The 27,912-nt window shown below is 46.2% G+C and overlaps 1 protein-coding gene across 4 annotated transcripts in view; it reads left to right on the top strand.

Annotated features, from left to right (window-relative positions):
- The first annotated feature begins 24,194 nt into the window (after positions 1-24,194).
- The window catches only part of NDP (norrin cystine knot growth factor NDP), a 79,727-nt gene continuing 76,009 nt past the window's right edge, over positions 24,195-27,912 (top strand). For 3 of the 4 annotated variants that reach the window (XM_034649558.1, XM_019808937.2, XM_034649556.1), the window contains exon 1: positions 24,195-24,644. The gene's annotated coding sequence lies outside the window, so the exon portion shown is untranslated. Of the gene's footprint in view, positions 24,645-24,714; positions 25,136-27,912 lie in introns of those variants that run through there. The other variant, XM_019808938.2, reaches the window with a different exon arrangement.

Genomic DNA, 27,912 nt, shown 5'->3' with positions numbered 1-27,912 from the left:
CCACCCATTATTATTGAGCCCCTAATGTGTGCCCGGCCCTGCTGGGCACAGGGGAACATGTGAACAAAACCAGATGGGACCTCTGCTCTCATGGAGCTTCCGGTGTCGCAGAGTTTCTGCCAGCTTCTTTCCCCAAACCTGGTCCCATCTTTTCAGGCTCATTTGCGTCTACTTTGATAAACACCAGTCATACTGTTGCTGGGGAGCCTGTCAACTCCCTGCCCCACGTTTGGCCAGACCTGAGTTTGCTCTGCCCCTTTAGATGTAGAGATTTGCTCTGACATACACCTCCTGTAGAGAGAGACGCAGGTGCTGGCCCCAGAAGCTTTCCTCTTTGTTTCCCACCCCAGCCCTTGTTGGCTTGCGCCTTTCTTGGACCAGAAGTTCCCAGCATGCCCTGGGGCCAGGCCCTCTGCACAGATGACAGGAGCACAGATCACTTTGTCAAACTTCCTTTGAAAGCAGCGTTCGTGGGTGGGCCACTCTGAGTGGGAGGAGGGGTAGTTTCCCGACTTTGGGTTAACCCACACGAGTCATCCAGATCGAAGCAAAGTCCCTTTCCGCTCCCAAAACCCCAGCAAAAGAAATCACTAGCCTGCCCTAAAATGCCGCTCCAGAGTGCCAGAAACATAGACAGGGAAGTACAACAGATTCTCAGAGGAATCATAATTCACTTGACGTGCTCGCTAGACCGAAATCCCCTTCGAGTAGCTGAATTGTGAGGCATCTGTAATGATGTCCCTTTTGGAAATGGCATTCTGCCTCTGATTCACAAGACTTCCCAGGACATTTACTCGAGCGTGGGCTTTCTCAGAGCTCTTACCCAGCAAGAACTCCCGGTCCCATTAACGGAAAAATGTGGCCCGAGCCACAGACTGCTGAATCGAGCTGTTTTCATGGGGAAATAATTTAATATTCAAATAAGCAGTAATTAAAGAGCAATTCTTCCTCCTGCCCTCCACCCTTCTCTCCCTGACCCGTGTCTGTGCTCGAGGCAGGCCCTGAATCCTGTGACTGTCAGGCCAAGGGAGGGACCTGATTGCCAACACAGTGAAGCCTGGCAGTGGAGAAGAAAGCGCAATACGGTTCGTCGGGTCGTAATACCTCATAAATCAAACAGATTTTTCCCATAATCGAACGGCCGTGCCACATTCTGGCTTCCCGTTAGATTTATGAGTGTGTTCTGTAAATGACATACATACCACGATGGACTGATTGGCACAGAAAACAAAGACACGCCGAGCACTTAGGAATGAAAATATAAGGAGCCCGTTGACCCCAGTCAGGCTCGCTTCCCTGACAAGTTAGTAATTTGGATTTCCATTTGGGGACAGCTCGGGTCACTAATAGCTTCTCAGCGTCCTAGTGAAACTGAGGGAGGGAGATGGCACCCTGGTCGTTGGAGCATCTTTCATGTGATTTTCTTCTTGGAAAGTAGTTTTGGCCGGCTCCCGAAGAGCTAGCCTGTCTCTCTCCTTGGACGTCCCAGGCCCATAAGGAGGACAGAGTAGCTGCGAAGAGAAATGAACTTGAAGCCCGAGCTGAAAAGCTCTGGTGTGGAGACCCCGCAGCTTAGTCTGGGTCTTGTTACTCCAGGGAGAGTCCAATTCCTGCCGTAGGGAGCACCTAGGAGAGCACCCCCGCCCCCCCTCCCCCCAGCCTACCTGCCAAGCTGAGTCAGTACTAATTCTTGTCCTCCTTAGAGGTCCAAGGGCTTTGTGAAGCCAGAGCCATGTAAAAGGCTTTCTTCGGGAGGGGAAAGAGTATAAAAATAATTTGGAGAAAACGGATGTTTTTCTCTTTGAGCTTGGGGAGCATAAATCAAATGCAGGTGCCACAAAGTTGGGGCACTTCTCTCAAGCAAGAAGGGAAAGGGGAAGGCTTCGGGACAGGGAGTGACACATCCATGTTTTCTCAGGCTTTTGGGGATCCTGGATGCCCCACCCTGGGTGTCGCCCCACCCTGGATGCCGTGCGGGATGCATTTTGCTTTGTTCCTTCTGCTCCGATAACACACAAATAATAAGCACGGAAAACCTGGTTTACCCCAAGCTGGGAAGCCATTCACAATGCATGGCGGTGTTGTGACCAATTCTGGCCCCGTGACAAGGCCACCATCCCTCACCTGGCTGTATGTTCTGCTGAGGGCTTTCGGAGAGGCAGGCATTCGAATGTAAGCGACTTACTGTTCGACATCTCCCACTCCGTGGCCACTCAGGTAGCTGCCCGTGCAAACCGTTCACAGCCAGCCAGCCCGATGAGAAGCCCAGTGGATAGTCTTCTTGGATGAGATTTGCAGCAGAGGCTCGGATATGACCTAAAAAAAAAAAAAATCAAGGTGACTCAGGGGCAAGGCACTTAAACCCTGGGACCAAACAAACACTCCCTTCCCTCCCTTCTTTCTTTATCTTCCAAACACAGCATTTTTATTCACTTAAAAAGAGGTTAAAACAAACCTCAGACAGCCTTGAGGGAGATTAAAACCACAAAAAGGCCTGTAGCTTGAAGGGATGTGCGGGAGGAGAAGGCCAGTACCATCTACCTGGCCTTGGGGGTGAGAGCAAGCCCACAGCTGCCCATGTCTCCCCAACTAGTTTTAGTGCCTGCTGATAAAGACATCTCCTGCCGACCTCTCGTGCTCCCCCCCAGGGTCTCCAGCATGAGGGGCCCTCAGCCCACTGTCTCCATTGCTCCCCCTTCCCCCGGGACTGGCTCTGTTCCAGCTTCCCTTGTGGGGAGAGAAATGTTGCCTAAAATCTCTTAAAAGATGGAAAGCTCTCACACTGGAGTCTGTCTTTTATGGGGGGATTTATGGACCAGAAAGAGACTCACGTGGCCCCAACACCCTTATCAAAATCCATCACTTAAAACACTCTCCTGTTGTTTTGCATGCAGGGGGACTATACAACAGGAAAAGTCTAGAAGAGCCGATCTGGTTTCCTCCATCTCTAACTTCTGCGTGGCCGCTGGAAGGACGAGGTCTAACCCGTTTGTAACTTTTACAGAGCCCCCATGACCCCAACTGGGTTGAACATTTTCCAGAGACATACAATAGAAAGAACGATATGTTCGTCGGGAAGATTTACAGCCCTGTTTACGCAGCACTTGTGTGAGAAAGGAGCGTTTGCTCCTCTGTGTATCACTGCGAACGATACACAATGACCGTCCCTCAGAGCGAACGAGCGAATGTTACGGTGGTTGGGTGCATTTTGTTGGTGGTGGTGGTGTTACATCATCTAGAAAATGCAAAACGCTTGAATATAGGATGTTGCAGGCAAGTCCAAGGAATTGTACAGAACCCCTCGGGGACTTGTGTAGACCTTCTCGAACAACAGGATGAAGAGACTTTTTTATTAGAACCAGAGGCTGTGCTCACTGGGCCCCAGAGATGTTTGGCTGCCTCGCTGATCCGTATCAACCCGCGTTTACTTTTACCAGACTGGAATGCTACGATAAGCCAAGATGCACCCATAACTTTTCATTGGTTGGTACTCTTCCCTGAGCCCGCAGACACGCATTTTAATTGAGGAAGCAGGATTTAAGGAGCGTCCTTTTGCCAAAGTGAAGTTGGCTGGCTTTCCTACTTGTTTATAACAATCTCGAGAGAGTTCTCCCTTACTCCTCTCGCTGGAAAATAACCTCCCATGAGCTACTTTTCTTTGTCCAAGGTCAGACTCTCCTGTCCTTGGTAGGCTAGGCCTGGTGTCAGATGCTGCTTGTTCTCTTCAGCTGGATCTGGCCAACCTGTTCGTCCCTCAGAGGGCAGCTTCTGGAAACCACGGCCCTATCTGGATCCATCCATGCTCCTCAGAGCAAGTGCAGGCTGGGGATTCAGACAGGGGACCACAGACGCTCGGCCCTCCTTCTTGGCTCAGCCATCGCGTCCCTGACTTACCCTGGCAAGTCGTTTAAAAGTTCTACCCTTCAGTTCCTCCACCATCATAAAAGGGTAACCATCACAGGGGCCTGGGAGAGGTCTTTTTGATCCTGAAATGAAAGGAGCCATTGTAAGCGCAGAGCCGAGGGATTATTACCAAGTCTTCAGACAAGAGTCTTGGTCAGAACACCCCCAAGGAGGGAGAGAATGTGGGTCGACCTCTACCACTGATGAGGTTGTGGGATATCGGTGAGGTGAGGTGGGGTGGAGTCAGGAGCCAACAACCAAGAAAGAATTCTGGAGACATCTTTGGTGCAAAAAGGTGATTTTATTTATGCACGGGGACAGGACCCGTTGGCAAAAAGAGCTGCACTGGGGTCATGAGGAGAGGCCCATTATATACTCGCAAGTTGGGAGGGGGTTAAGGATAGCGTAAGTCTCTAAGGAATTTTGGAAGCAAGGTTTCCAGGACCTTGAGGGGGCTAGCTATTGTTGGGAAAAGGTCATTTATTACCGTCTAATAAAACCTTCGTCATGAGACCCTTCAGATGTGTATCGGTGGGTCATATGCTTGGGGAATGATTGCCAACATGTATCTGGGGGGATAGAGATAAAGGAAGTTTCCAAAGGAATTTTTATATGTTAAAGTAGACTTAGATGGGGCACCTGGGTGGCTCAGTCATTAAGCGTCTGCCTTTGGGTCAGGTCATGATCCCAGGGTTGTGGGATCGAGCCCCGCATCGGGCTCCCTGCTCAGTGGGAAGCTTGCTTCTTCTCCCTCTCCCACTCCCTCTGCTTGTGCTCCCTCTCTCGCTGTCTCTCTCTGTCAAATAAATAAATAAATAAATAAATAAATAAATAAATAAAGTCTTTAAAAAAAAAGTAGTCTTACAGGATCTTGGGGTGGGGGAGGTCAGGCTAAGATTGCCTTTTGCCCTCAGCAAAGTATTGACATCGAGGCAGTTGGTTCCCTAGAGGAATGTCACTCTGCCTGTTTCCAGGACTTGTCAATGGGCTGTAGGTAGCAAGGAAATGTCATAATTTTTCTTCTGCCTTTGTTTCCCACATCGCCACCGTGGTGACTTGAACGTTTTTGCCCAATTCAAGAAACAAAACTGTCATCGAAGCCAACCTTCTGCCTTGATGTCATGCTTTTGGTGGAGGATGAAGGGAGGGGTGAAGGACAGTGGCAAATGACCCAGATGATCATTTTCATCTTCATGAGTGGGAAACTCCTAAGATACATGGGTCTACATGGAGCCACAGTACAAAACAAGACAGCGCCCCAAGAATTTAAGAATACAATTACCATATGATCCAGCAATCCCACTTCTTGGTATATACCCCCCAAAATTGAAAGCAGGGTCTTGATGGAATATTTGTGCGACCCATGTTTATAGGATCATTATTCACAGTAGCCAAGAGGTGCAAGCAGCCTAAATGTCTGCTGATGGAAGAGTGCGTAAGCAAGATGTGGGAGATATATATATATATACATATATATGGAGATATATACACACACACCACACAATGGAGTATTTTTATTTTTTTAAAAGATTTTATTTATTGAGAGTACAAGACGGAGAGAGCACACAAGCAAGGAAGAGAGACAGAGGGACAGGGAGAAGCAGACTCCTCACTGAGCCAGCCAGGGAACCCAATGTGGGGCTCGATCCCAGGATCCCAGGACCTGGAGATCATGACCTGAGCCGAAGGCAGATGCTTAACCATCTGAGCCACCCAGGAGCCCCACAATGGAGTATTATTAAGCCATAAAAAGGGATGAAATCCTGATCCGTTCTGCCTCACGGATGAACTTGAGGACATTATGCTAAGTGAAATAAGCCAGTCCCCAAAGGACAAATACCGTAGGCACCTACTCAGACTCACAGGGACAGAAAGCTGAGTGGTCTTGTCCAGGGACTGGAGGAGAGGGAGGAATGGGGCATTATTGTTTACTGGGTCCAGAGTTTTAGTTTGGGAAGACAAGGGGTTCTGGAGATGAGTGACGGTGACGGTTTCACAACGATGTGGACTGTACGCTTAAAAATGGTCAAGATGGGGGGCGCCTGGGTGGCACAGCGGTTAAGTGTCTGCCTTCGGCTCAGGGCGTGATCCCGGCGTTATGGGATCGAGCCCCACATCAGGCTCTTCTGCTATGAGCCTGCTTCTTCCTCTCCCACTCCCCCTGCTTGTGTTCCCTTTCTCGCTGGCTGTCTCTATCTCTGTCGAATAAATAAATAAAATCTTTAAAAAAAAATGGTCAAGATGGCATATTTCGCATTACGTGTGTTTCACTACAATTTTTAAAACCGTTTTCATTTTTAAAATTTGAAACTATGGCAAGTAGCAGTACTGGGGAACTTTGGACCTCCCCAGGCCACGGCGCACATCAGGTGTAGGGCCTGGTACAATCCAAAGCGTTGCTCTTTGGCCTTAGAGCAATGTACTGAAAGTTAAAGGCAGCTCTCACTGAGTTCAGGGGTCCCATACAGGGGCCATAGGAGGTGTTTTTCACAAGACAGCCTATCTACCTTCATCTCTAAAATTCCAGAGCATTCTTAGGTGCCGTCGTAAGATAACTCAGAGATATCCTGTCCTAATGGGGAAGAGAAAAGGCAAGTCCTCGTTCTCAGGGTTGACTCCTTTCACGTGCTTGACAACTGTGTGATGATTTCAAGGCCCCACTGGAAGCCTCAACGGTGCTAAAAAGGGCAAATTTCCCCCCACAACTTTCTGAGTTCATTCTTACTCAGGTGGCTGGTAGCGCGAGACTGTCACAGTCTTACGCGGTGTCTTGAAGATGCACACAAAAATAGTAGTATTTTATCACCCTCTTTCCGGACCCTTTCTCTTGTTCCCCCTCAAAGAGAATCATCTATGGCGTTGACTGGAGGGTCCTCAGCCTCCCCCGCCCCCCCAGCACTGCCACAAAACACCTAAAGAAATTCTACTAACTTCCCCTAATTAAAAAGAAAATCAAACCAAAGTATTCCCAAATAGGCTGAAGTCTTTAAGGCCCCCTAGGAGGGGTGGGGGTGAAGGGGGCAGCTCTAATTACTTCCATTTCCATGCGTCTGGGCCGTGGGGCCAGATGACTTTCTAGAAGTGTGACCCAACCGTCACACAAAACCATTCCCATGATTCCTCTAAATGCAGTGAAGACTGACTGGAACTTCCATACAAGTTTTATACGATTCTAAGGAAAACCAAAGGAAATAAACACAGATAGTGGTTCGATGTTCACAAAATAGGTTTTTTGACTTTGGTTTGTACAGTGCTTTTCCAGGGCTGTTAGCCAGAGTTCCCTTCATGGGTGGCGTTGGTGGAATTTGTGTCCTGAAGCCCAAATTGTCAAGCTCCTGCCTTACCCTTTTATATCTCCGCTACTGTTGCTGTGTGGCCAGTACCATTTTGAAGCCTGCCACCCAGGGCCCTGGCTAGCCTAAAAGGCACTTTGTGTGAATTTGACAATGTTGCCTTCTCTGGGCAGGTGCAGCTTTACAGATTCTTGTCTTGGAGAGCAGAGGGCAAGGTGGCTTTCAGCCTCGACTAACTCCCTTAACCAGGTACCCTTGTTCAGTGAACAACCTGCCCAACTGTATTTAGTGGCCCATCACCCAGGACTTTTCAAGGTAACTTGATTGCACATACCAAGTTTCTTCTACCTCCTAGGACCTTAGCTTTCAGGTCTGGCTTCTGATCTAAAGAAGTGCTTCTTCTCCAGGCAACTGCCATCAAGAAGGACACCCCAGGATTCCACTCCTCCTAAAGACATATTAGACTTCCTGGCCAGCCTACCAATATGTCTCAATTTAATGTCACGGCTATGTCATTTATACAGCAACTATGTATTTGGAGTCATAAAGGGGTTATTCCTGCACTAAGAAGATTAAAAAAAAAAAAAAACAAGTTTAAAGGTCCCTGGATAAGAAATAGCTGAACTCAGTTGGACTTCTAAAAGGCAGGTCCCCTTCCAACAAACCAGCTCTCTAGTTAAACAGCATCCACGGTGAGCCAGCGTGGAGCCCCCCTCCCCCCTCCCCGTTGACTGCCATCCAATTTCACAAAAGCTCAGAAATATGTTTTTTGAAGCAAAGCAGATAAGCTTTGTGTCTAGGATCAACACACTGATACTCGACAAGACACACACCCTGCTGGGTCCCGCTGTACTCACTCTCCACACGTTTTGAACAGATTATCTTACAAAAGCAAAGGATTGTTTCCTTGGAGAAACGCACATGCCCCTTGAAAGGACTGTGCCCTGAGTTTCCGTGCGTATGTGATGCTTGGGGCTATCTCTCTTCACCCAGGCTTCCCTGGGTCTAAAAAGACACCAAATGACAAAAAGAAACCCATAATTTAAACTACCTGATCAACACCACAGCCAAGGGGATCTAAACCTACAAACAGTTTGCGCTCTGCAAGATTCTGCCCTGGAAGCAATGTATTGGGGTACTCGGGTTTCCAGCTTGCTCTGCATCACTCCAAGAGAAAAACAACACTAATAATAATGCGCACGTTGGTCGGAATCGTGGTAGGATGTTTTGAGCACACGATTTTTAGTTAGAATATTACCAGCACAAACAGTGTGCGTTTAGTTGCAAACGAAGCTTCTGCAAAATAAGTTGTTCTGGAAAAAAATTTTTTTTATTTTTTTATTTTTTTTATTTTAATGTTTTTTTTTATTATATTATGTTAGTCACCATACAGTACATCCTCGGTTTCCGATGTAAAGTTCGATGATTCATTAGTTGCGTATAACACCCAGTGCACCATGCAATACGTGCCCTCCTTACTACCCATCACCGTCCTATCCCATTCCCCCACCCGCATCCCCTCTGAAGCCCTCAGTTTGTTTCTCAGAGTCCATAGTCACTCATGCTGCATTCCCCCTTCTGATTACCCGCTTTCTTTATCCCTTTCTTCCCCTACCGATCTTCCTAGTTCTTATGTTCCATAGATGAGAGAAACCATATGATAATTGTCTTTCTCTGCTTGACGTATTTCAGTTAGCATTATCTAAGTGGAAAAAAAATTTTTTAAATACGTGATCCTGTTTTTAATGATTTAGAATGCTGGGGTTTGGAAGAAGGGCACGCTTGGAAGCATTTGAAAAGGTAAAGGGTGATTGAGAGGTCTTCCAGGTTTGTTTAAAGGTCTCTGGAGGTCAATTTTGATGATTTTCTATTTCGCTTTATTGCACTTTCTCTCTCCTGCGCCTCGATGCATAACCGGTGTGAAGGGGGTATTTGCAGCTCACAGGTGAGAGGGAGAAACTGTAGGGGAGGGATGGGAGAATCAAAAGAGAGCATGTGATGTAGCAGAAAAAGACTAAGCTAAAAGGAACAAAGAAGAGGAGCAGGATTGCCCCATCTGGAGGGAACTGAGATGCACGTAATCTAAAAGGCACCACTGACCCAGGTGCCCGTCACTGCAATTACTAACTGGCGCAGTCACTGGGCGAGCAGGCAGAGGGACAGGTAAGGAACAAGTCACTGGCTGTTCATGTGTTCGGGGCGGTCTTTAGTTAGGTGTTTATGGCTTGGGGACGACCTCTCACCACCACTCACCCCCACCCCGTTTAAACTAATCGATTGACAGAAAATACAGAGAACAAGAACACTCTATGAGCTATCTACTATGATTCTCCCCATTTTCCAGAAGAGGAAATTAAGGCACAGAAAAAGTACAAAGCTGGTCCCAAAGTTACAGAGCTTGTAAGTTGAGGAATAGACTTCACACCTGGAAGTCTCTCCGTCCAAAGCGGCATTATAAAGCCCTCGTGGAAATGCTAAGATAGCTAAATAATGCTTTGTAATCAAAGTGATAAAATAAATTAACACATTTCAAACCGCAAGAGTGTTTTTCTGACTCTATCAACTGCTTTAGCTGTCTGTATTTTCTCGGGAGGAAGCAGCCTGAGGATAGTTACTCAAGGTCCTTCCCTTAGGCTTTCTCCCCACCTCCCCACCCCTCTAACCCCCCCCCACCTCCGCTTCAGTGGATAAATAAGCATTTGTTAAGCCCCCTACTCTGTGCTGCACTGTGCTGAATTCCGGGGATATAATGGTGAAGGGGGATCAGGTCCTGTTCTCAAGGATCCCCCAGGGCAGTAAACAGGCTCTTACAACAGAATTTGTAATAGGGGCAGAATCCCCAGCGTTGTAGGGGGGGAGGGGAACCTTACCTAGCTCTAAGATTGGGAGCCAGGGCAAATTTCTACACTGACTTGAAGCAGGAATTGAGCTGAAGATGAAGAGAGGAAAGTGTTTGAGGTAAAGGAGCCAGTGTGAGAAAAACTATCCAGAGGATTGATCTGTCATTTTCCTTCCGAAACAGAAGCTGGTCAATTTCCTTGGCTCAGCTGAGGGCCCACCGAAGCGGAGCATGTGGGGACAGAGAAGGGAAGGGTCACGCTCTGGTGTCCTGGAGCCAGTTTCACATTTCTTCCCCAATCTGCATGCAGGGAGGTCAGGTTGGTAGCTTGAAATTGACCACGGGAGGAGTATTTATACTATGGAAATTGGCGGCCATTGCAGAGCAGGGATTTTTATTTTCTGGAGACCCGTTTGTTAAATATTTACCAGCACACCACTGGACACTGGTTCCAGGGACCATCCTACTGCAAATAGGTCTGTGATACAGCTTTAATTCTGCTTTTCACCTGGAACCAAACATATTTTTCTTGATCTTCTGTATGCACACACCCCCCCGCCCCCCACTTTTGAGCAGAAAGCAGAATGGAGATGAGCAGTAGGATGTCACTGAAATGGATTCATCACCCTGGTCCCCTTTGACTGCGAATCTTGCCACGTTCACACATGCTCGCATCCTGTGAGTTTGCCCACATTCGCAGCTTTGAAAGTCAAACATATGTTAAAAAATAAACTGACACTGTTTTCCTCAGACATTAATGCTCATTAACACGCACCTAGACTCCCACTGCTTCATTTTCACACCTGTGATTTGATTTACATGAATAACTAAGTCTTTGCTTATATCTGCTTGAAGTGATCCAGAAGAAACTGACAATTTACTTTCAGAAGCAGATTTTTGCCGCACCCCTGTCTCAACAACCTGCTCTGAATGCTATCAGAGATGAATAATACATTCAAAATACACCTTGCCACCCTGACCCAGTTTCCATGGCAAAGGTCATGGGCCATCATCTTAAATAAGAAATAGACCAGAAATAAGGAAATAAGGAATAGACCAGGGGTCAACTAGGTCGAGCATATGACGCTTTGTCATTTTCAGTTATCAGACCTCCTTTTTATTCCTCTCTCTTTATTGATCTAGCACAGATTTATATGCCCAGAACGGACGGGGCAAATTCCCCTGTGCCCCGGATTCTGTCTCTCTGCGTCCCTGAAAAGAGTGGCAGCAAAGATAGATCAACTCGTATTGACATGGTGAGTGAAGCGGGTTAGAACCGGACTGTCTCCATTGGAGAGGTGGAGAAGAAAATTCGATCCAACGCACAGCATGCTGGGAGTTTATTTTTCATATTCCATGCAAATTAGCATCTTCAAATTTATCCACATGCTTTTGCAGCAGGAAGAGGAGATTTTTGTCCCGGAATTCATGCCAAATGTTATGCATGAATATCTAAATCATTTTATTTCTGTAGATTTAGATGTTAATGCTTTGATACACAGGCACTTGAAAACACTTCTCAAAACTAATTGAAATGAAGCAAGGCTGGTCCCCTCGAAGAAGCCCATCAAGGAATGGGAAGGTGAAACAGAAAGCGGTGGTTGGATTATTCAACTAACTGGATGGAACAAGAATCCCTCCCCAAAACTACTGTTTTTGCTCCTAATTAAGTGTTTTGTCTGTAGTCAAAGCCACTTATTAAAACCATATAGAATTGGTGTTTATTCTTAATGAACAAAACAGGATTTTTTAAAAAGACAAAGTTTAAAAGTTTACATAAATCTGGGGCACCCGGGTGGCTCAGTAGGTTAAGCATCTGACTCTTGGTTTCAGCTCAGGTCATGATCTCAGGGTGGTGAGATTGAGCTCCGAGCCTCGGGCTCTGTGCTCAGTGGGGAGTCTGCTTGAGATTCTCTCTCCCTCTTCCTCTGCCCCTCCCCCTGCTGGCACGCACGCGTGCTCTCTCTCTAAAATAGATAAGTAAAGTCTTTTAAAAAAACATAAAAAAATAAAAGTTTACATGAATCAACTTTCCCCAGAATGTCAATTACTTGATTCCCACCCCCGACCTTTTTTTCCCACTTCCAATTTAGAAGACAGTGCAGAAAAGGTACTTGGACACAAACGCCAGCCCCACTGCCTTCTGGTCATGAGGCATCAAGCACTTCATTGATCTTCTATGCTTCCATTTCCTTATTTGCAACATTGAGGCAATGATATCTGTTGTCTTGATTTGGTTTGAGGACTTGGGGAAATAATATATGTGCAGTACTGTACGTTTAAAGTTTCATTCCCTGTGTCCAGTTTAAGTTCTAATTTTTAATATGGAAATAAACAAATGCATCATTCAAGACTTGATGGAAGTGATCATGAAATGAGGGGAGTAGTGGGATAGGACTGTCGTAACAGACATTCGAGCCCATATTCTTTTGCCATGATGATCCACATGGGGTGGATGTGGCCATGTTTCTAGAGAGATGTCTTTTGGTAACCTCCCTATGCAAAATATTTTGTATTTTTTCAACAACTTTTTTTTCCCTTTTTCCCCTTCGTCCTTCCACCTTCCTCCCTTCCTTCCTTGCTCTCCCAACATTTAAAAATATCCTTTCAAATTCTCTATCCTGCAACTCCGTGGGTTACACATGAAAGTCAAAGCAAAAATCCAACCTCCAGGAGTTGAACTTGTGCTTTTTTCCATCAACTGCCCATGGCTGGGCCTGATTAGATCACTGATCTCAACTGAGCTTTAAAGCATATACCCACCTGTTCGAGACTGGTATGACTTAACAGAAGAGATTTCAGGTGACCGTGTGTTTATAGAATCTTATTTCACATGAAGGAGATTTTTTTTTTTTTTTAAAGATTTTATTTATTTATTAGACAGAGATAGAGACAGCCAGCGAGAGAGGGAACACAAGCAGGGGGAGTGGGAGAGGAAGAAGCAGGCTCATAGCAGAAGAGCCTGATGTGGGGCTCGATCCCATAACGCCGGGATCACGCCCTGAGCTGAAGGCAGACGCCTAACCGCTGTGCCACCCAGGCGCCCCCACATGAAGGAGATTTTTGAATAAAACCATAACCATCTCCATCAGTGAAAAAAAAATAGTACCAAGCAGTTTTCCAAAATCCACTCTACAACCCTCAGGGATCTAGTCCTATCACATCAACTTTCCCCAAATTAAATTTAAAATGACTTAAGAGCCAGATTGGCAAGGGGCCTGGCATCCTTCGTGTGTGTCAGCCATCCCCCACACCCCACAGTGCCTTGCAGTCTGTTCTCTTGGACACCTGGAAGCCACTCCTGGTGTTGGTCAGCCTGCTGCTACGTGGCTGCCGTCCCTCTTTGCCTCTTCAAAGTCCTTTGAGGGCCTGGTCCCCTCCATCTGCCTGCTGTTGCTGGCTCTATTACAGTGAAATATTGCTGGCCCCAGGCCACTGTGGCCCATTAGGAGAGCCCAATCTCCCAGCCAGATGGAGTTCAAGCATCCACCCCCAACAGAACTGCAAACTCCACTCCTCTTCCCAGTCCTGGGGACTTCATCTCAGGGATAGGGGCACGTCCTCTTTACCCCTTGAAACACAAAGTGGCCATTTGGCTCCTTCTACTCCGCTCTTCAACTTGCTTTTGGCTGGAATGATACCAGCTCAACACGGGGGTTCTTGGCTTGACATAGGTGAGAAGTTATTGATAGTCAGGCACATCTCTAATGAACGAGAAACTTTTTAATTGTTTAAAAATAAATACAGTCTGTTCGTTTGTTAGTTAAAATCTTTGTCGGTCAGGGTCCTGCGGGAAACAGATGACGCACTCCAGGGATGACTGAAGAGAAAAGAACTCTTTAGAGATTTGCGGACAGGGTTAAGGGAACTTCCCAGGATGCGGATGCACCCCAAGTACTAACAAAAGTGGGGAGCCATTACCACCCTAGAGTTAAAGGGCCAGGTGGAGGGCCCTGTTCCTGGAACCCAGAGAGAGCTCCGGCTGTAGGAGAGAGGCTACTTACTGACAATGCAGTGTTGATAAAGGAAGCTGTGGCTTGGCAGGGGGGTAGGGAGGGGGTGAAATACATTTCCTGCCCTCTTCCCCCCAGCCCTCTGACTTCCTGTCAGTGCCTCACATTGGCCTGACCCAACTGGAAGCCAGAGGATGGGTGAGCCCCACCAATGCAACACCGTAGTGGTCAGCCTCCCGGCACAGAGAAGGACAGAGAGGGGAACACAGACCTGGAAGGACAAACCAGAGAAATCACCAGAAGAGCATCTTTCAATGCAATAGAAAAAACGGTAAAGAGGAAGGGATGAATGGAATCATGGCAGACAAGGGAGCCTCTCTCCTCCTGGCTGCTTCCCAGAGTGAAATCCTCAAAGTTTTTCATTATATCCATGTGAAGAAGAGAGCCTTCCCCAAGTGACCGTGACTTCCAATCCACAATTAGAAAGGTGGACTTCAATTACTGGCTGTGATACCTTCAGAACACCTACAACCAGGCAATCAACTCCCAAATGTAAAGACCAACGTCTTACACGTTCCCAGTTTGTGGCTGGGGAAGGGAAGGAGAAGTTTAGTTCCCTTCCACTCCATAACACAGCACTCCAAAATTTGGTGTAAAACGACAACGATTCGTTATTTCTCACAGTTCTCTGGGTTTGATAGGGCTCAGCTGGGGCCACCTTCTGCTACATGTCATAGAGCTGAGGTCACTCACGTGGCTGCATTCAGCTGGGAGCTTGGTAGAGGTGGGAATGTCCAAGCTGGCCTCTCGTGATCCAGGCTTTCTCTACATTGTGGCCTCTAACCTGGGCTCCATCACGGCACAGAATGATCTTCCAAGAGGTGTTCTAAGAAGATAACTTCCAGAGTACAAGTATTTATCAAGAGTCCGCCAGCATTGTGTTTGCTAATGTCCCATTGGCCAAAGCAGGTCACATGACCACATTTAGAGGCATTGTGGGCGGGGACTACAGGACACAAATACGGAGAGGTAGAGTCAGTCCTTGAGGGGCCACTCACGTAAATCCACCACAAAAAGTGAGAGCGTCTGGTCTCTGAAGAGCGGGAGGGATCATCGCCAAAGCAAAATGGTGAAGAAAGGAATTGAGAAATCAAAACTTGCTGGGGTCATTCCGTTACCTTAGTTTTATGAAAGTAGACGTTCTGATATGCTCAGAAGTTTGTTGCCGTGAACACACACAACGCCGCTTCCGTGCTTTATGAGAGGTTGTTTAACATGGAGTGATAATGCAATTCTTTATCCAGGGGAGTCATTATTGGAGCTCTCAGCCTAGCAGTGTTGCTCGTTAGGTGTGGGGAGAGGGGAAGAGGTATCGGGGGAAGGAGGAGGAGTGAATGACCAAAGGAAACAGGAGAATGGAGCCCGAGGTCACATTGAACAGGCTGAGGAGTCAGCATTGACCTTGAGCCCAGCTTCTTCCCTCCAGCCTTGGACCTAGGAAAACGGAGCTGAATGGAAATCACAGTTTTGTTAAGTTTGACAAAATCTGAGACATTTATTTAACGATCAGGAAGCATTCTGTTCATAAATAGTTCGTAATCCTGATGATTTTGAGTGGAGGGGATCCCCTCAAAATAGTCCCCCTCCTTTGTGATGTAATGTTACTCTGCTCCTGTGTCCTCCCAACCAGGTTAAGGGTAGTAGCTGTGGGTGCTCTCAGATTCCCCTCGGCCCTGAAGGGGTCCCAGGCTGTGGGTGTGGCATGTCAGTTTCGTACTGACTCACGAGCTACAAACCTGAAGGGGGACTCAGATGAACAGGTGCACGGCTGCAAAAGCCTCCTGCCTATTCGTGGGGTGGGGGTGCACTCTGGAGCCCACTCAGCGGACTCTGGGTCTCTCCCCGCTGTCCCTTTCTGTTCCAACGTGTCCCAGCATGGCCTTGTGTTTTCTCTTTGTCCTGGAGTATCAGAGGCAGAGTAAAATGTGTAAGCACAGAAGCCATAGCTATGAAGGATGCGGACTGAAAATCTTCAGGTGAGGACCAGATTTGAAACAACCAAATGAAAGTTCCATCAAAAAAATCCTTTTTAGGTGCTGCCTTCCGGGCCAATTTATAAGCCACATATGGAAATCAGTCTTTTTATTTCATATTTACAAAAGCCAAGACTAGAAACAGCATTAAGGACCTTGAACGCTAACCTTATTTATCTGAATAGCTCTTAACTCTTTTTATTATTCAAATCTACCTGCAAAGAGAAAAGATCTGCCACAATGTTGGCCTAGGGGTAAAGTTATGGGACTGCCAAGAATACGTCACAGGCACTGAAGGCAACCCTGAAGAAGAATTTAAAAAATTGATTTGAAAAATATTTTTGAGTAAGGGTATCATTGTTGGAATATCTAGAGCCTTGTAACCTGTCTAGTTCGGTAGGGACAACATACGTTTATGTTTCAAGTTCTAGTATATTTGTCTAAATACATATTTTGTCTTTACCTTAAACCGTATTTTATTAAATGGCTAAAAGATCTGTGTCAGGCAGCCTCTAGAAGCCGCATCATGCTGTCTGCCTGTTAGCATTCACGTCCTTAAGTGGGGGGCTAGACCCAGTGACTTGCTCCTGATAAATAGAATACAATGAAGGGGATGGAATGTCACTTCTGAGATTAAATTACAAAAAGACTGACTTCCTTCTTCCTTTTGATTTCTTACACATTCCTTCTCTTTCTCTTTCTCTTGGAGCCCTGGCTGGGGGGGAAGTAAGCTGCCACATTGTAAGCTTACTTACATCTGGAGATGCCAATTTGGCAAGGAACTGAAGGACGCTTCTAGTCAACAGCCGATGAGACTCTCAGTCCAGTAACCTCTGAGGACCTGAATTCTGCCAACAACCATGTGAGTGAGCTTGGAAGCAGACTTTCCCCAGTCATGCATTCAGATGAAAGCACAGCCCTGCCAACACCCTGACTGCAGCCTTGGGAGATGTCCTGAGACAGAAGGTCCCTCTAAACCATGCCCAGATTCCTGATCCACAGAAACTGTGAGATAATACATGCTGTTGTTTATAATCAATAATAAATGTGAATTATACTAAATGTCAGTGTAGCTTTTAGACATGTAGTTTCGGGGTAATTTGTTATACAGTAGTGAATAGTTAATAAGGATCAATAGAACAGTATCATCAAGGAAAGAAACATTTCTTTCTGCTGTTTCCTGCCTGTGAAGAACATTATTCCAATACATTTATATAAAATTTCAAATAATGAGAGTTTTACATAGTTAAAGATTCTAAAATGTGAATGAAAAGATCTTTTAAAGGAACTAACTAATCAGCAGGGACAGTTCTCCCAGGAAGTTCTGGCAAACTGAGTTATAACAATGCTCATTGTTGGCAATGTAGAATGTTAAAATTCATCTTTGGGACAAGGACCGATTTTGATTCTATACTTCCCTTTTAAAGTCTCCACTTCCTTTTGAAAGGGAAAGTTAGTTTTCACTAACTTCATTTTATGACATTAAAAAAAATCCATTTTCAGAAACAGAATGTACTAGAACACCTTCCAGAGAGGATATTAATTATAGCAATCACATAAACAGAATCATATCTTCTCTGAACAAGTCTTTATTTCATGCTTGAGCTCATTTCCACAACCTTCGTAGACAACCCTTTCATTTTAAAGAGTAGTTCTCAGCCTGTGTCACTATTGAGAGATGACCATGTTGGCCCACAGCCAGGAGCTTCTTTGTGGGAGGCTTTCTCCCCTTCTCTGTCCAGCAAGTTCGTTAGACTGAAGCTGTCTGGTGTGACAACGAGGCAGCTGAATGAAGTCATGGTTGTGATTCAGCCTGGATCCAGCCCATGATGGTTTCTCACAGGTTTGCTGAATGACTGTCCACGGAAGGGAGGTCTTGCCATCTGAAAGGAATTGTATTTCTTGGGTTGAGTCTTGGAAGATAGATGCAGGCTGAGCTTCTCTCCCACCCTTTATTTCACTAATGGCTCATTAAATAAACTGAGTTTTAATGACAGAGTGATTTCCCTGCAGGTCTTAGAGTTTGTCAAGGACATCCAATTTATAAACTCAAACCAAGGAAGTTTACATTATGGGTATGAGTCTTGGCAGATTACGTGCAGAAAAAAAAAATTAGACATGAGGCCTCATGTAGAGTTTGCAGTTAGAGCTCAGATTGTGCCAGCATTTCCATTACAACCCATAATTCTAAGGGTCAAAATGGGACCCAAGAAGACAATATCCCATAGGGGTCTGGCCAAGGGTAGCTTGGTGATTTTTCCTAATTCAGACTTGGACGTGCATCTTCACGCAAGTAAGAATAAAGATCAGATTTCAAGAGGGCTCCATCAACTTTGCATTAGAGATGGAACTCCTGATTTCTATTGATGTAAGTCTGGTGATTTGCATTTCTGGCAGTCAACAACACTGCCAGGCCTTCTGGGCCAGCCACTGTGGGAAACTTCCACTGTTTTCTGTTGAATTTCTTATATGAGAACTTTTGAAAAGAGCTAGGAAGTCTATTTTACTGGGGGAACCTGAAGACTGATGTGGGATTATTTGGGGCTGCATCAGGGTGAATAAAATGTCTCTGGGACCTGAAGACAGCTCTCTGTCGCCCTGAATTTAGATAAACGTGATGATCGTGGCCAATGGAGTAGTAGATTAGATGTGTGCTCCTAATTCTTAATTCCCTTCTTGTAACAGAATTACACATCCACACCCTTTGCCATGTGGATTTGCACTGCCTCTTTGGAAAGAAAGATTTTCCCTGCTCCATCGACTTTGGTCTTAGCCATGTGACTTGCTTTGGGCAATGGAATGTAGGTAGAAGTAATAGGGTGTCAATTCTCAGCTGGTATCATAAGAAGTATTGTGTATTTCCAGTCACTCCTGTGTGTATGTGTGTGTGTGTGTGCTTCTAACATCAGGCATGAGAAGAACATGCCTCAGGTAGCTGTTGGCCCCACAATGAAAAGAAACATGGAGCAAAGCTGAAGCCAAGTGGAGGCTTCGAGCTGATCCCAGCTGACCTGTAGCTAATCTTCAGATCCCTCAGTTAGAAATAGAAGCTTATTGTCATAAGTTATCAAGTTGCAGAGTCATTTATAACACAGAATTATTTTAGCAGAATCCCAATTAATACACCTGGGACCCTCCATCTTTCATGTTCAAGTGGTAGGATTTTAATTCGACCTGAAGTGGGCATTAGTCATCCTCTACTTCTGTCCCCTTGTGAGAGCACCAAATCCCTGTCAAGGAGATGACAGACGCCTAAGGCATAGGTGTTAGGTGGCAGCATCGGGGCCTGTCCTCAAATCTCTGCATTCCTATGTCATGATAAAACGCATCCGTAATTTTATTTAGAAAACACTTTCCAGTCGAGAAATCATGTGTCATATCTGCATAAACATCGGATGTACAGTGTAGGAGAAGCTCATTTAGATGATCTATCGACCGGTCAAGCCAGGGGGCATCACAATGATTGTGTACTCATTTCAGAAATTCCTCCTAGGACATTTTCTCATCAGCCCAGACATAATATATATATATTTTAAACACGAAGCAGGTGTCTGGTTCCTGAATTCCAGTGCTGGATGGGTGAGACAGGAAGAAAAACATTCTATTAGAGATTGAATGTTGATCTGCCCTATCCCATAGTCACCACTTATACAACCTTTGTTACAAAAATAACCGTTAACGCTCCATTTCTGTTTCGGCACAGACCTGAAGAGTAAGAAAGACTGTTATCTTACCATTTCTTGGAAGATCTTCTACAGTAGACAGAGAGAGTCAGATGGAGTAATCGTGATCCTACCTGGAAGTAGCAAGTTGACTCGGATGATCTTTGCAATTCTTTATTTGAGCGTCGTTTAGGAAATATTTGGTTCTGTCAGCTAATTTGATATTTCTTCACTCTCATAAGTACGTGGTGGAAATGGTCTAAGAGTGTTTAAATGCCTATAACTTTTCATGGCTTGATGTTTTCCTACAAAGTTTCAAAGATTTAAGGAGGCACGTGCATGTGCGGCCATGACTCAGCATTCGGGGAGCCTGAAATGGATCCCTGCTCCTGGACTTGTGGGGATGGACAGAGCCCCCTCCCCCCCAAACCCGTGGGGACTTCCGGGATGAGGGGGCACTCACGGCAATGCTAAGGGCCATGATCCTAGAGCATTCCCTGTACCACTGAACCCAGATCTCAGGGAACTCCTTAGCCTTGCTGCTTATGGCAGGGCTGAGAAGTTTCCTGATGACAGGTACCTGGGAGACCTGACTCCCATTGAGGCCCAGTCTCTTCCCAGCACACGCCCCCAAGCGGTCTAATGAGGAAGAACTTTCCTTCTCTGCCTCATGACTGCAGTGCAGGGAACCCCTCATCTCAGGAGAATGGGTCTGTTGGGCTTGGGCTTCCCCTTTGAACACAGGCCTGGAGGTCTGGGAAGCATGAGGGCAGGAAGTGCACAGAGAGAGGAAAAAAAGAGATTGAAGGAAAATAGTTCCAAAAGACACTCACTTTTTTTAAAAGATTTTTTATTTATGTATTCATGAGAGACAGAGAGAGAGAGAGAGGCAGAGGGAGAAGCAGGCTCCCCAAGGAGCAGGGAGCCCAATGTGGGACTCGATTTCAGGACCCCGGAATCATGACCTGAGCAGAAGGCAGACCCTTAACCATCTGAGCCACCCAGGCGCCCACACACTCACTTTTTAATTATAAAACTGGCTTAAGCTGACCTTCAGAGGGAGCTCGGTCAGTGAAGAGTCTGAACTATGCTCAAGACACAGTTCCCTGGAAGGAGACATAACGTCAGGGACTGAGTCCCTTTTTCTTGGCTCCATGTCCCACAGCTTCTGTCCACCTGCCTATGAGTGGAGCAATAGAAAAGTACACCATGATAGTGGTCGAGTATAAATTATACAAATTGGACTAGCCTTCCCTGCCACATCCCTCCAGCGTCCCCCAACCCAGACCTCCGCGCCCACATTCCACGCTAATCTTGCGAGTGGTTGGCACCCACCTTCCTTCCACTCTATGTGCTTCCTCGTAGGGACCCTGCACAATCCAGACATCTGAGTCTATGGGTGTATCAGTCAACGTTCTAACAGGAAAGAGCTGACACACTCACAAAAGGATAACTTCAGGAGGATTTATTTACAAAGTTGATACAAGGGAACCGCAAAGGATAGTGCAGTAATCTGTAAGTAGCTGTGGAGTTGTTACTACTTCCAGGCCGGAAGGGTTGAGGGCAGGGGATGGTTGCTGGAATTTGGAAAGGGTGAGTCTTGGAGCTGTTAGAGGGTTGGCCACCTGGAAAAGGCGGTTGGGGGCTGCAGCCAGCCAGAGGCAACACTTCGGGGAGGGAGCCAGGGCCATAAATATCCTGACCTCACTGTCTGTTGCCTCCCATCTTCTGTAGGCGTTCTCTACTAGCCCAACACAGATGGGAGCCAGAGGGCACGGGAACCCTGGTGAGGGAGTCCAGACCCACGGGGTCCTGGCAGAGAGCAGGACGGAGAAGGGTAGAAAAGTGGAGCTGAAGGGAATCAGGGCAGATTTGTGACCAGTGGCTTCGTTCATGCACCCTGACTGTCTGCAGATCCTTGGAGACACATGAGTACATCGAATGCCTCCCAACCCGTTACTCAAGAATAACTCATACTTGGCAGTACAACTTTTCATTCTTCAATGATTGATGCTACTCTATTTTTTTTAAGATTTTATTTATTTATTTGAGAGTGAGTGAGTGAGACAGAGCACAAGCAGGGGAAGGGGCAGAGAGGGAAGCAAGCTCTCCATGGAGCAGGGAGCCCGATGTGGGGCTCGATCCCAGGACCCTGGGATCATGACCTGAGCTGAAGGCAGACACTTAATAGACCTGAGTCACCCAGGCGCCCCTTGACGCTACTTTAAATCGTGTGGCTAAATCCTCTAGCTCTTCTGAATATATTTGCTGACAAATCTCCCCAGATATTTTACTTTGGGGAGTGGGTGAAGATCACATGGCTTCAGGTGTGAACATGACCCTCCTGGCCGGGACCATAATGCCATCCTCCAACTGACGGGCATCCCGGGGAACCGTGTCATTCTTGGGGATAAGCTAAGGTTTTCCCTGAAACCGTTGGGGATGTGTATTTTGTGTTGCTAAACCTCATAATAACCACGCCAAAATTGTGGAAGACTTAAATTTTAGATTTTGCTTTTGTACCTAGGATCCATATTCCCTCTGGAGAACAGCACAAAAACACGTGTAGCTATCTCATCTATGGGTTTCAGTGAAGGTTTAGTAAATGTGGAGGGCAAAGCCCTGAAGTGGCTTAAAAAAAAATCAGGGAAATAAGAGCTCACACTCCTTTTCTGGACAAAGTTGAGTGAGGCAGAAACCTAACTCTGTTCCGTTTTCCTCTTGAGCTTCGATAATACCTGTGAATGAGCCCTAGAAATACACCGCAGGTAATAGGCAAACACTGCTGGGGTCACTGTCTACTGTGATGAATCTGTTACCACGAGGGGACTGTCCCTTGTCTCTTTGCTGCACAGGCTCATGGTTGCTAGATGTTGGCATCAGCGGAAAGAATCAAATACCATATTGGAAACTGGAGTTGGGGGCGGATTAAACTAGAGGAAGTAAACGTGTGCAAGTGTCATACTCTCTACATACAGACTGTCCTGAGGTCCGGAAGCCCCCTCTGTAGGTGCGGTGCCCACAGAAGATGGCAGGCATCATCTAGGAAAGGACTGTCGGTACTGTGGGACATTCGGATCGAGAATGTCGATGACAAGTAGGCAATGGACTCATTGCCATTGGCTCTGGAAGCTCGTCTCGAGCACATCTGTCCCCAGCATGGTGCTGTCTAGCGATGGGAGAATGCCAAAGGAGCAGACTCCCTGCTTGCCCTAAGGAGACAAAGGAGAAGTTGGTGGTCAGGAAAACATATTTACAGAATGGATCGAGGGCAGGAATGCATGTGGGAGGCATAGTCATTCCTGCCTCGGAAACGGAAAGTCAGCGTGAGTCAGCTAAGCCAAGAAAAAGGTATTGGGATGCGGGGCACTGAAGAACACCAGGTGCGTGGGTCGGGAGTGGTGGCAAGAGGATGGGTGTGTTGTGTCAAAAATAGGAACCCATATCCCAGCGTTCTGGGATCAAGCCCCACATCGGGCTCCTCCTCTGGGAGCCTGCTTCTTCCTCTCCCACTCCCCCTGCTTGTGTTCCCTCTCTTGCTGGCTCTCTCTCTCTCTGTCACATAAATAAATAAAATCTTAAAAAAAAAAAAAAGGAACCCATAGACAGTCCTGAGAGCTGTCCTCTTTTCTCATTCTTCTTCACTATTTCCTTCCATTTCTTTCAAAGGGGCTGTGCTAGCCCCGCACTCATACGAAGGAAGTGGAGTATAACAGGAAGATTGAGGGCTTGTTTGTTTTTTGTTTTTTTTAAGAACAAAAAAAAAAAGGTTCCGGATGGCCATATTCTTTCCTTCATGCAAGCCAAGGGAACATTTCTCAACACTTACCCCATGCCAACCACAAGTCCTAAATCTGATTTTCCTCTGAATCCAACTTTTAAAGAAGAGCATATCCAAATGTTCTGCAGAGGGTACCACCGAGGAGCCTGCCTGAGCTTGGCCGGTTCGCAGACCTTCTGCTTCTTGTGATACCTCCTGAGTGAGCCTCGAAGCAAGTCTGAAAGCAGGTGTTTTTTGTTTTTTTTTTTAATTGGAAAAAAGATGCAAATAATCATACTGTATAATTCGGGACCTAGAAATGGATGGCTAATGTTATCTTTTAATAGATAGAATCTTTTAAAGAAAAATGAATATTTAAGGAAAAAAACATCCCTGTCTTCGATACAGTCATTCCCTGACTTCGATACAGTCAGTTCTTTCCTTTAGCTTGAGTCACTCAATGCAAGGGTCTGACACTCTGGGATATGAAACGGTCTCTGGCAAATCCGGGGCAGGGTAACTGGACCCAGAACATCTTTACTGGCAACAAGGGAGGAAAAGTCCTTCGTTTTATAGAGGGTTGTGACACAGCGCGGAAGGGGAGACAGAATGGTGGGTACGGAGGCCATCTGTGTCACTACGGTCTGCTCTGGGTTGTGAATGGAGATTTTTAGACGAAAGGGGGAAAAAATGCAGACTAGGTCACTCTGCTGACCACCACCTTGTGTATTCCCAACAATTTTCCCTAGATATTTGATGGCTCTTACTGATGGAGGCTTTCTCGAATTATTGGGACAGGGTTTCTAAAGACAACAAGTGAGTGCCTTGGGCTGATTCAGAGCTGGCGTGAGGACAAGGTTAGAAGTAGGTATGCGTTGATAAACATCTAATCAGATAGGAAGCAGGTAACGTGTTTCCTTCGTTCAGAAGAGCGCATTCCTAGGAGGAACTAGGGCACCGCAGCCCATAGGTACCTGGGAGAAACAGCTGTCCCCAGCAAGACTGAGCCGGGCAGAAATGCTCTGGGTGACAGGTCGGTGCCCGGCCCGTGTAGCAGCCTGAAGCTTGAGCTCCACGCTGTAGTCATTCCAAGCCCTACCTTGGCTGGTTCCTCACCCTCGTGCGGGCAGTAGGCTGGCTGAGAACCGCAAGAGCGAGATTTCAAACATGGAACTTCTTCTAGAACTTTAGCGTTCAACAGGTAGGTCCTGCCCTCTGTGATTCTAGGAAAGCCAGTCCCCATTCCTCTCGTATGTTGTTTTGAAATGGAGAGTCCAGAAGTTTCGCAGCCTGCTCGTGTGGGCCGCTTTGAGGCCTTTCTCTCGCAGACCTGAAGCTCTTGGCAAGAGGGTCTTTGGAAAACCTGCCTCTGAGGCTCATCAAGACAGACGCTTCAGGTCCTACTCGTGGCAGGTTCCAGAGCGCTATCCCTCGGACTCCGGTGTCTCACCGCGTCACGTTATTGTTACGGGCCTTCCGAAAAGGAAAGGAAGCACTCGGTTTATCAGAAGGTGGCCTTCTGCCACATCTCCTGAAGCCGGGCCACAGGCTGCACAGAACCAGCCTCCACCCACTCGTTCCTTTGGGAATTTTGGAATTATTTGTAACTAAGTAATATGCTTTTCTTGGATAAGGAACCACTAATTGCTTATTTTCCTTGGTGCTCTGCAAATCTGACTAATGTTGACTCAGGTAGGTATTATAAACTTATTTATGCCGCGGGTGATAATTACTTGCAAATACGCTTAGAGTTAGGCTGAAGCTTTAACAAGTTTATACAATTCAGTTATCTAGCCCCAGGTAATGATTTCTCCCTCTCCTTTAAAAAAAAAAATGTTAACAATTGTTCTTAGTTTATTGTTGATGAAAACGGTTTTCTGAATTTTCCTTCTCCAGTTCATTACACGGGGTCATCAATGTGAAAAGCAGAGGTCATTTATATTTCTTTTCGAAATACAAATCCATGATGGCTTGACTCTCTCCTGTGCAATAATTTAAATATAGAATATACGGAATGGTACCAGGTTTTGCCAGTGAGGTATTAAGGATAATATTCATGATCTCACCAAGCTCAATAACCACTTGCCACTGGCTTTAGATACTTTCAGTGAAATTTAAAAATCCAGTAATTCTTAAGAAATCTATCATTTCTAGAAGTAGAAAATGGTCCGCACGTTGGGGGTGAATTTAGTAGTCATTAATGGCCAGAACATCCCTGCTATGATTGAATATGCCACACATTACTTTTAGAAAAGATACATACTTTAGTACTAAGTAATTGACTTTTCTCTGGGTAAGAGCAAATTATTTTTCCCCACCCAAGATTTTGGCTTCTATCTCAAAATAGTTTAGAACTGAGCTTTACTACCAGTCACAGTTTCCACAGGAAACTACCTCTCTGGTAAAAATAACTTACAACCCACATTTTTTGTACAGCACTACCCATCAATATTGATTTTCATTTAACTCCCCCCGCCCGCCAACAGAGAATTTGAAATAGTATTTCCTAGGGAAAATTACTTGGGGATGTGTGTGAACATTCATACCAGCGGTATTTTTAAGTTTTGTGCAACCGAAATTCACATGCGTAGACAGAAACCTTAAGGTATGTAAGGTTGATGTTGTGCCAGATTCCCTCAGTGTAAAACAAAACAAAACAAAATGTAATGGGAATACAAAGTATGTGTGTGGGGGGGTGTGGGGGGGTCACTTATAGGGAAACAATTTTGGCGAGGAGGAAGGAACCCCCATAGTTGTTGCCTGTCTTCCTGGCCACAGCAAACCATGTATTTCCCCAAGGTGGCCAAAATGGTATCTTCCATCTCACGTGCTCTTCGAGAATGCAGCTTTAACACTCCCCCCATCATGAGTGGGGACTATGTCCCCGGCTCATGAAGCCGGATGTGCTGTTGGAAGTATTTCAACCAATCCAACATGGCAGAAGTGGCATTACGAGGCTTTTGAGGTTAGGTCCTAAAAGGCAACTCAACTGTCACCTTGCTCACTGCAACACTAAGACCCTCCATCTTGAGCTTCCACAGCAGCTGACTGATGACCTGGAAGTCTCCATGCTTTAAGGAAGCCGAGATTAGCCCACGTGGAGGGACCATGTGGAGAGGCCCTAAGACTTCCATAAAGAGAGAGAGATGCCCAGCCGGGTCCCGGCTGCCCCAGCCTCTCATTGTTCCAGGTCAAGTCATTGTCTGACCATAACTGTGCCGGAAATCTCACACCAGAACTGCTTAGAAGAGCCTTTCCCCAATTCCCGACGTGCAAAAACTAGGAAAGATAATAAAACGATTGTTGTTTTAAGCCAGAGGTTGGGGGGCTGGGGGTTGTTTTGCTGCAGTAGTGACCGGCACATTGGCACACTGGCTCAGGGTAAGGCACCTGAGTGGGTGGGGGTGTAGAGGGGCGGGAGCGGCGGGAGGGAGGTTCCTATCTCTCTCTGCCCTATTTCCACCATATTTCTTCAGGGCTCTTCTACCTCCACATCTGGTTACCAGAGAGTCTGCTCCTTTATTCCTCCCCTCTGGCTTCCTTCAGTGAGAAAGGCCCTGCCTTCCACTGGCTCCATAATCCTCCACGAGAGCCATCTGAAGAAGCACACTTTATCAAGCAACTGAGGCTACTTCACACGACTTGCTTCAGAAAGGAGCAGTCCCTGCCCTCTAGGGACTCATAATTCCTTGTAAGAAAAGTCGAGGCATCCTTCAATAGTTGCCTTGAAGTGCTAGATAGAGGTATGTACTGAGAACCGTGGAAACACAGAAGAGTCAGGCCCAAGATGGCTGACTACATTCTGTCCTAGCCTACTCAGGTCACCACCATCCTCCCTCCATCTCCTCCTCCTCCTCTTCAAACCACTAATTAAATTGCTTGTTCCCAAATATAGAGAGGTTCTTTCAATTCTCCAGTTGATTTTAAAAATCTGAAATGGAGTTATATATAATTCCCAGACAACCTGGGGAGCAAAGGGTGATCAAAATATTATTTAGTGCAACAAACAGGCATTCCTCAGCTGCGATCAACTCATTTCTGAAATCTTTTTTTTTTTTCCTCCTCCCTCCCGGCAGGCAGGCCTATTTCCTTGCACAGGCAATAGGAGATGGCTGTTGAGCTGAATTAGAGGGTGTAACTAGTACATTTACAGAATTATAGAATCCCTTAACCATAACAGACAAGTATAGGATCATGATAATAAGGCTAGAACTCTCCTAACTTGGCTTATATGAGAAGGAAAGATAGCATACGTGATGGGGAGGCTAGACAGAGATTGACGACGGCAAGGAGAACGGGAGAAAATGTATTTCAAAAATTAAAATTAAAATATATTCCAAATTTTCCAAAGTCCAAATCAGGCCTTTTCAAACTAAACTTTGTTTGCACTGGGTAAAGTGCAACTTCCTGTTTTGAAGGAAAAGTTTTAGAAGGTTCATAAGGCCTCTTGGGGACTCACTCATCTCCTA

The sequence above is a fragment of the Ailuropoda melanoleuca genome, chromosome X (genome assembly GCF_002007445.2).
Source record: "Ailuropoda melanoleuca isolate Jingjing chromosome X, ASM200744v2, whole genome shotgun sequence".
NCBI lineage: Eukaryota > Metazoa > Chordata > Mammalia > Carnivora > Ursidae > Ailuropoda > Ailuropoda melanoleuca.
This window is presented reverse-complemented; position numbering and strand designations above follow the sequence as displayed.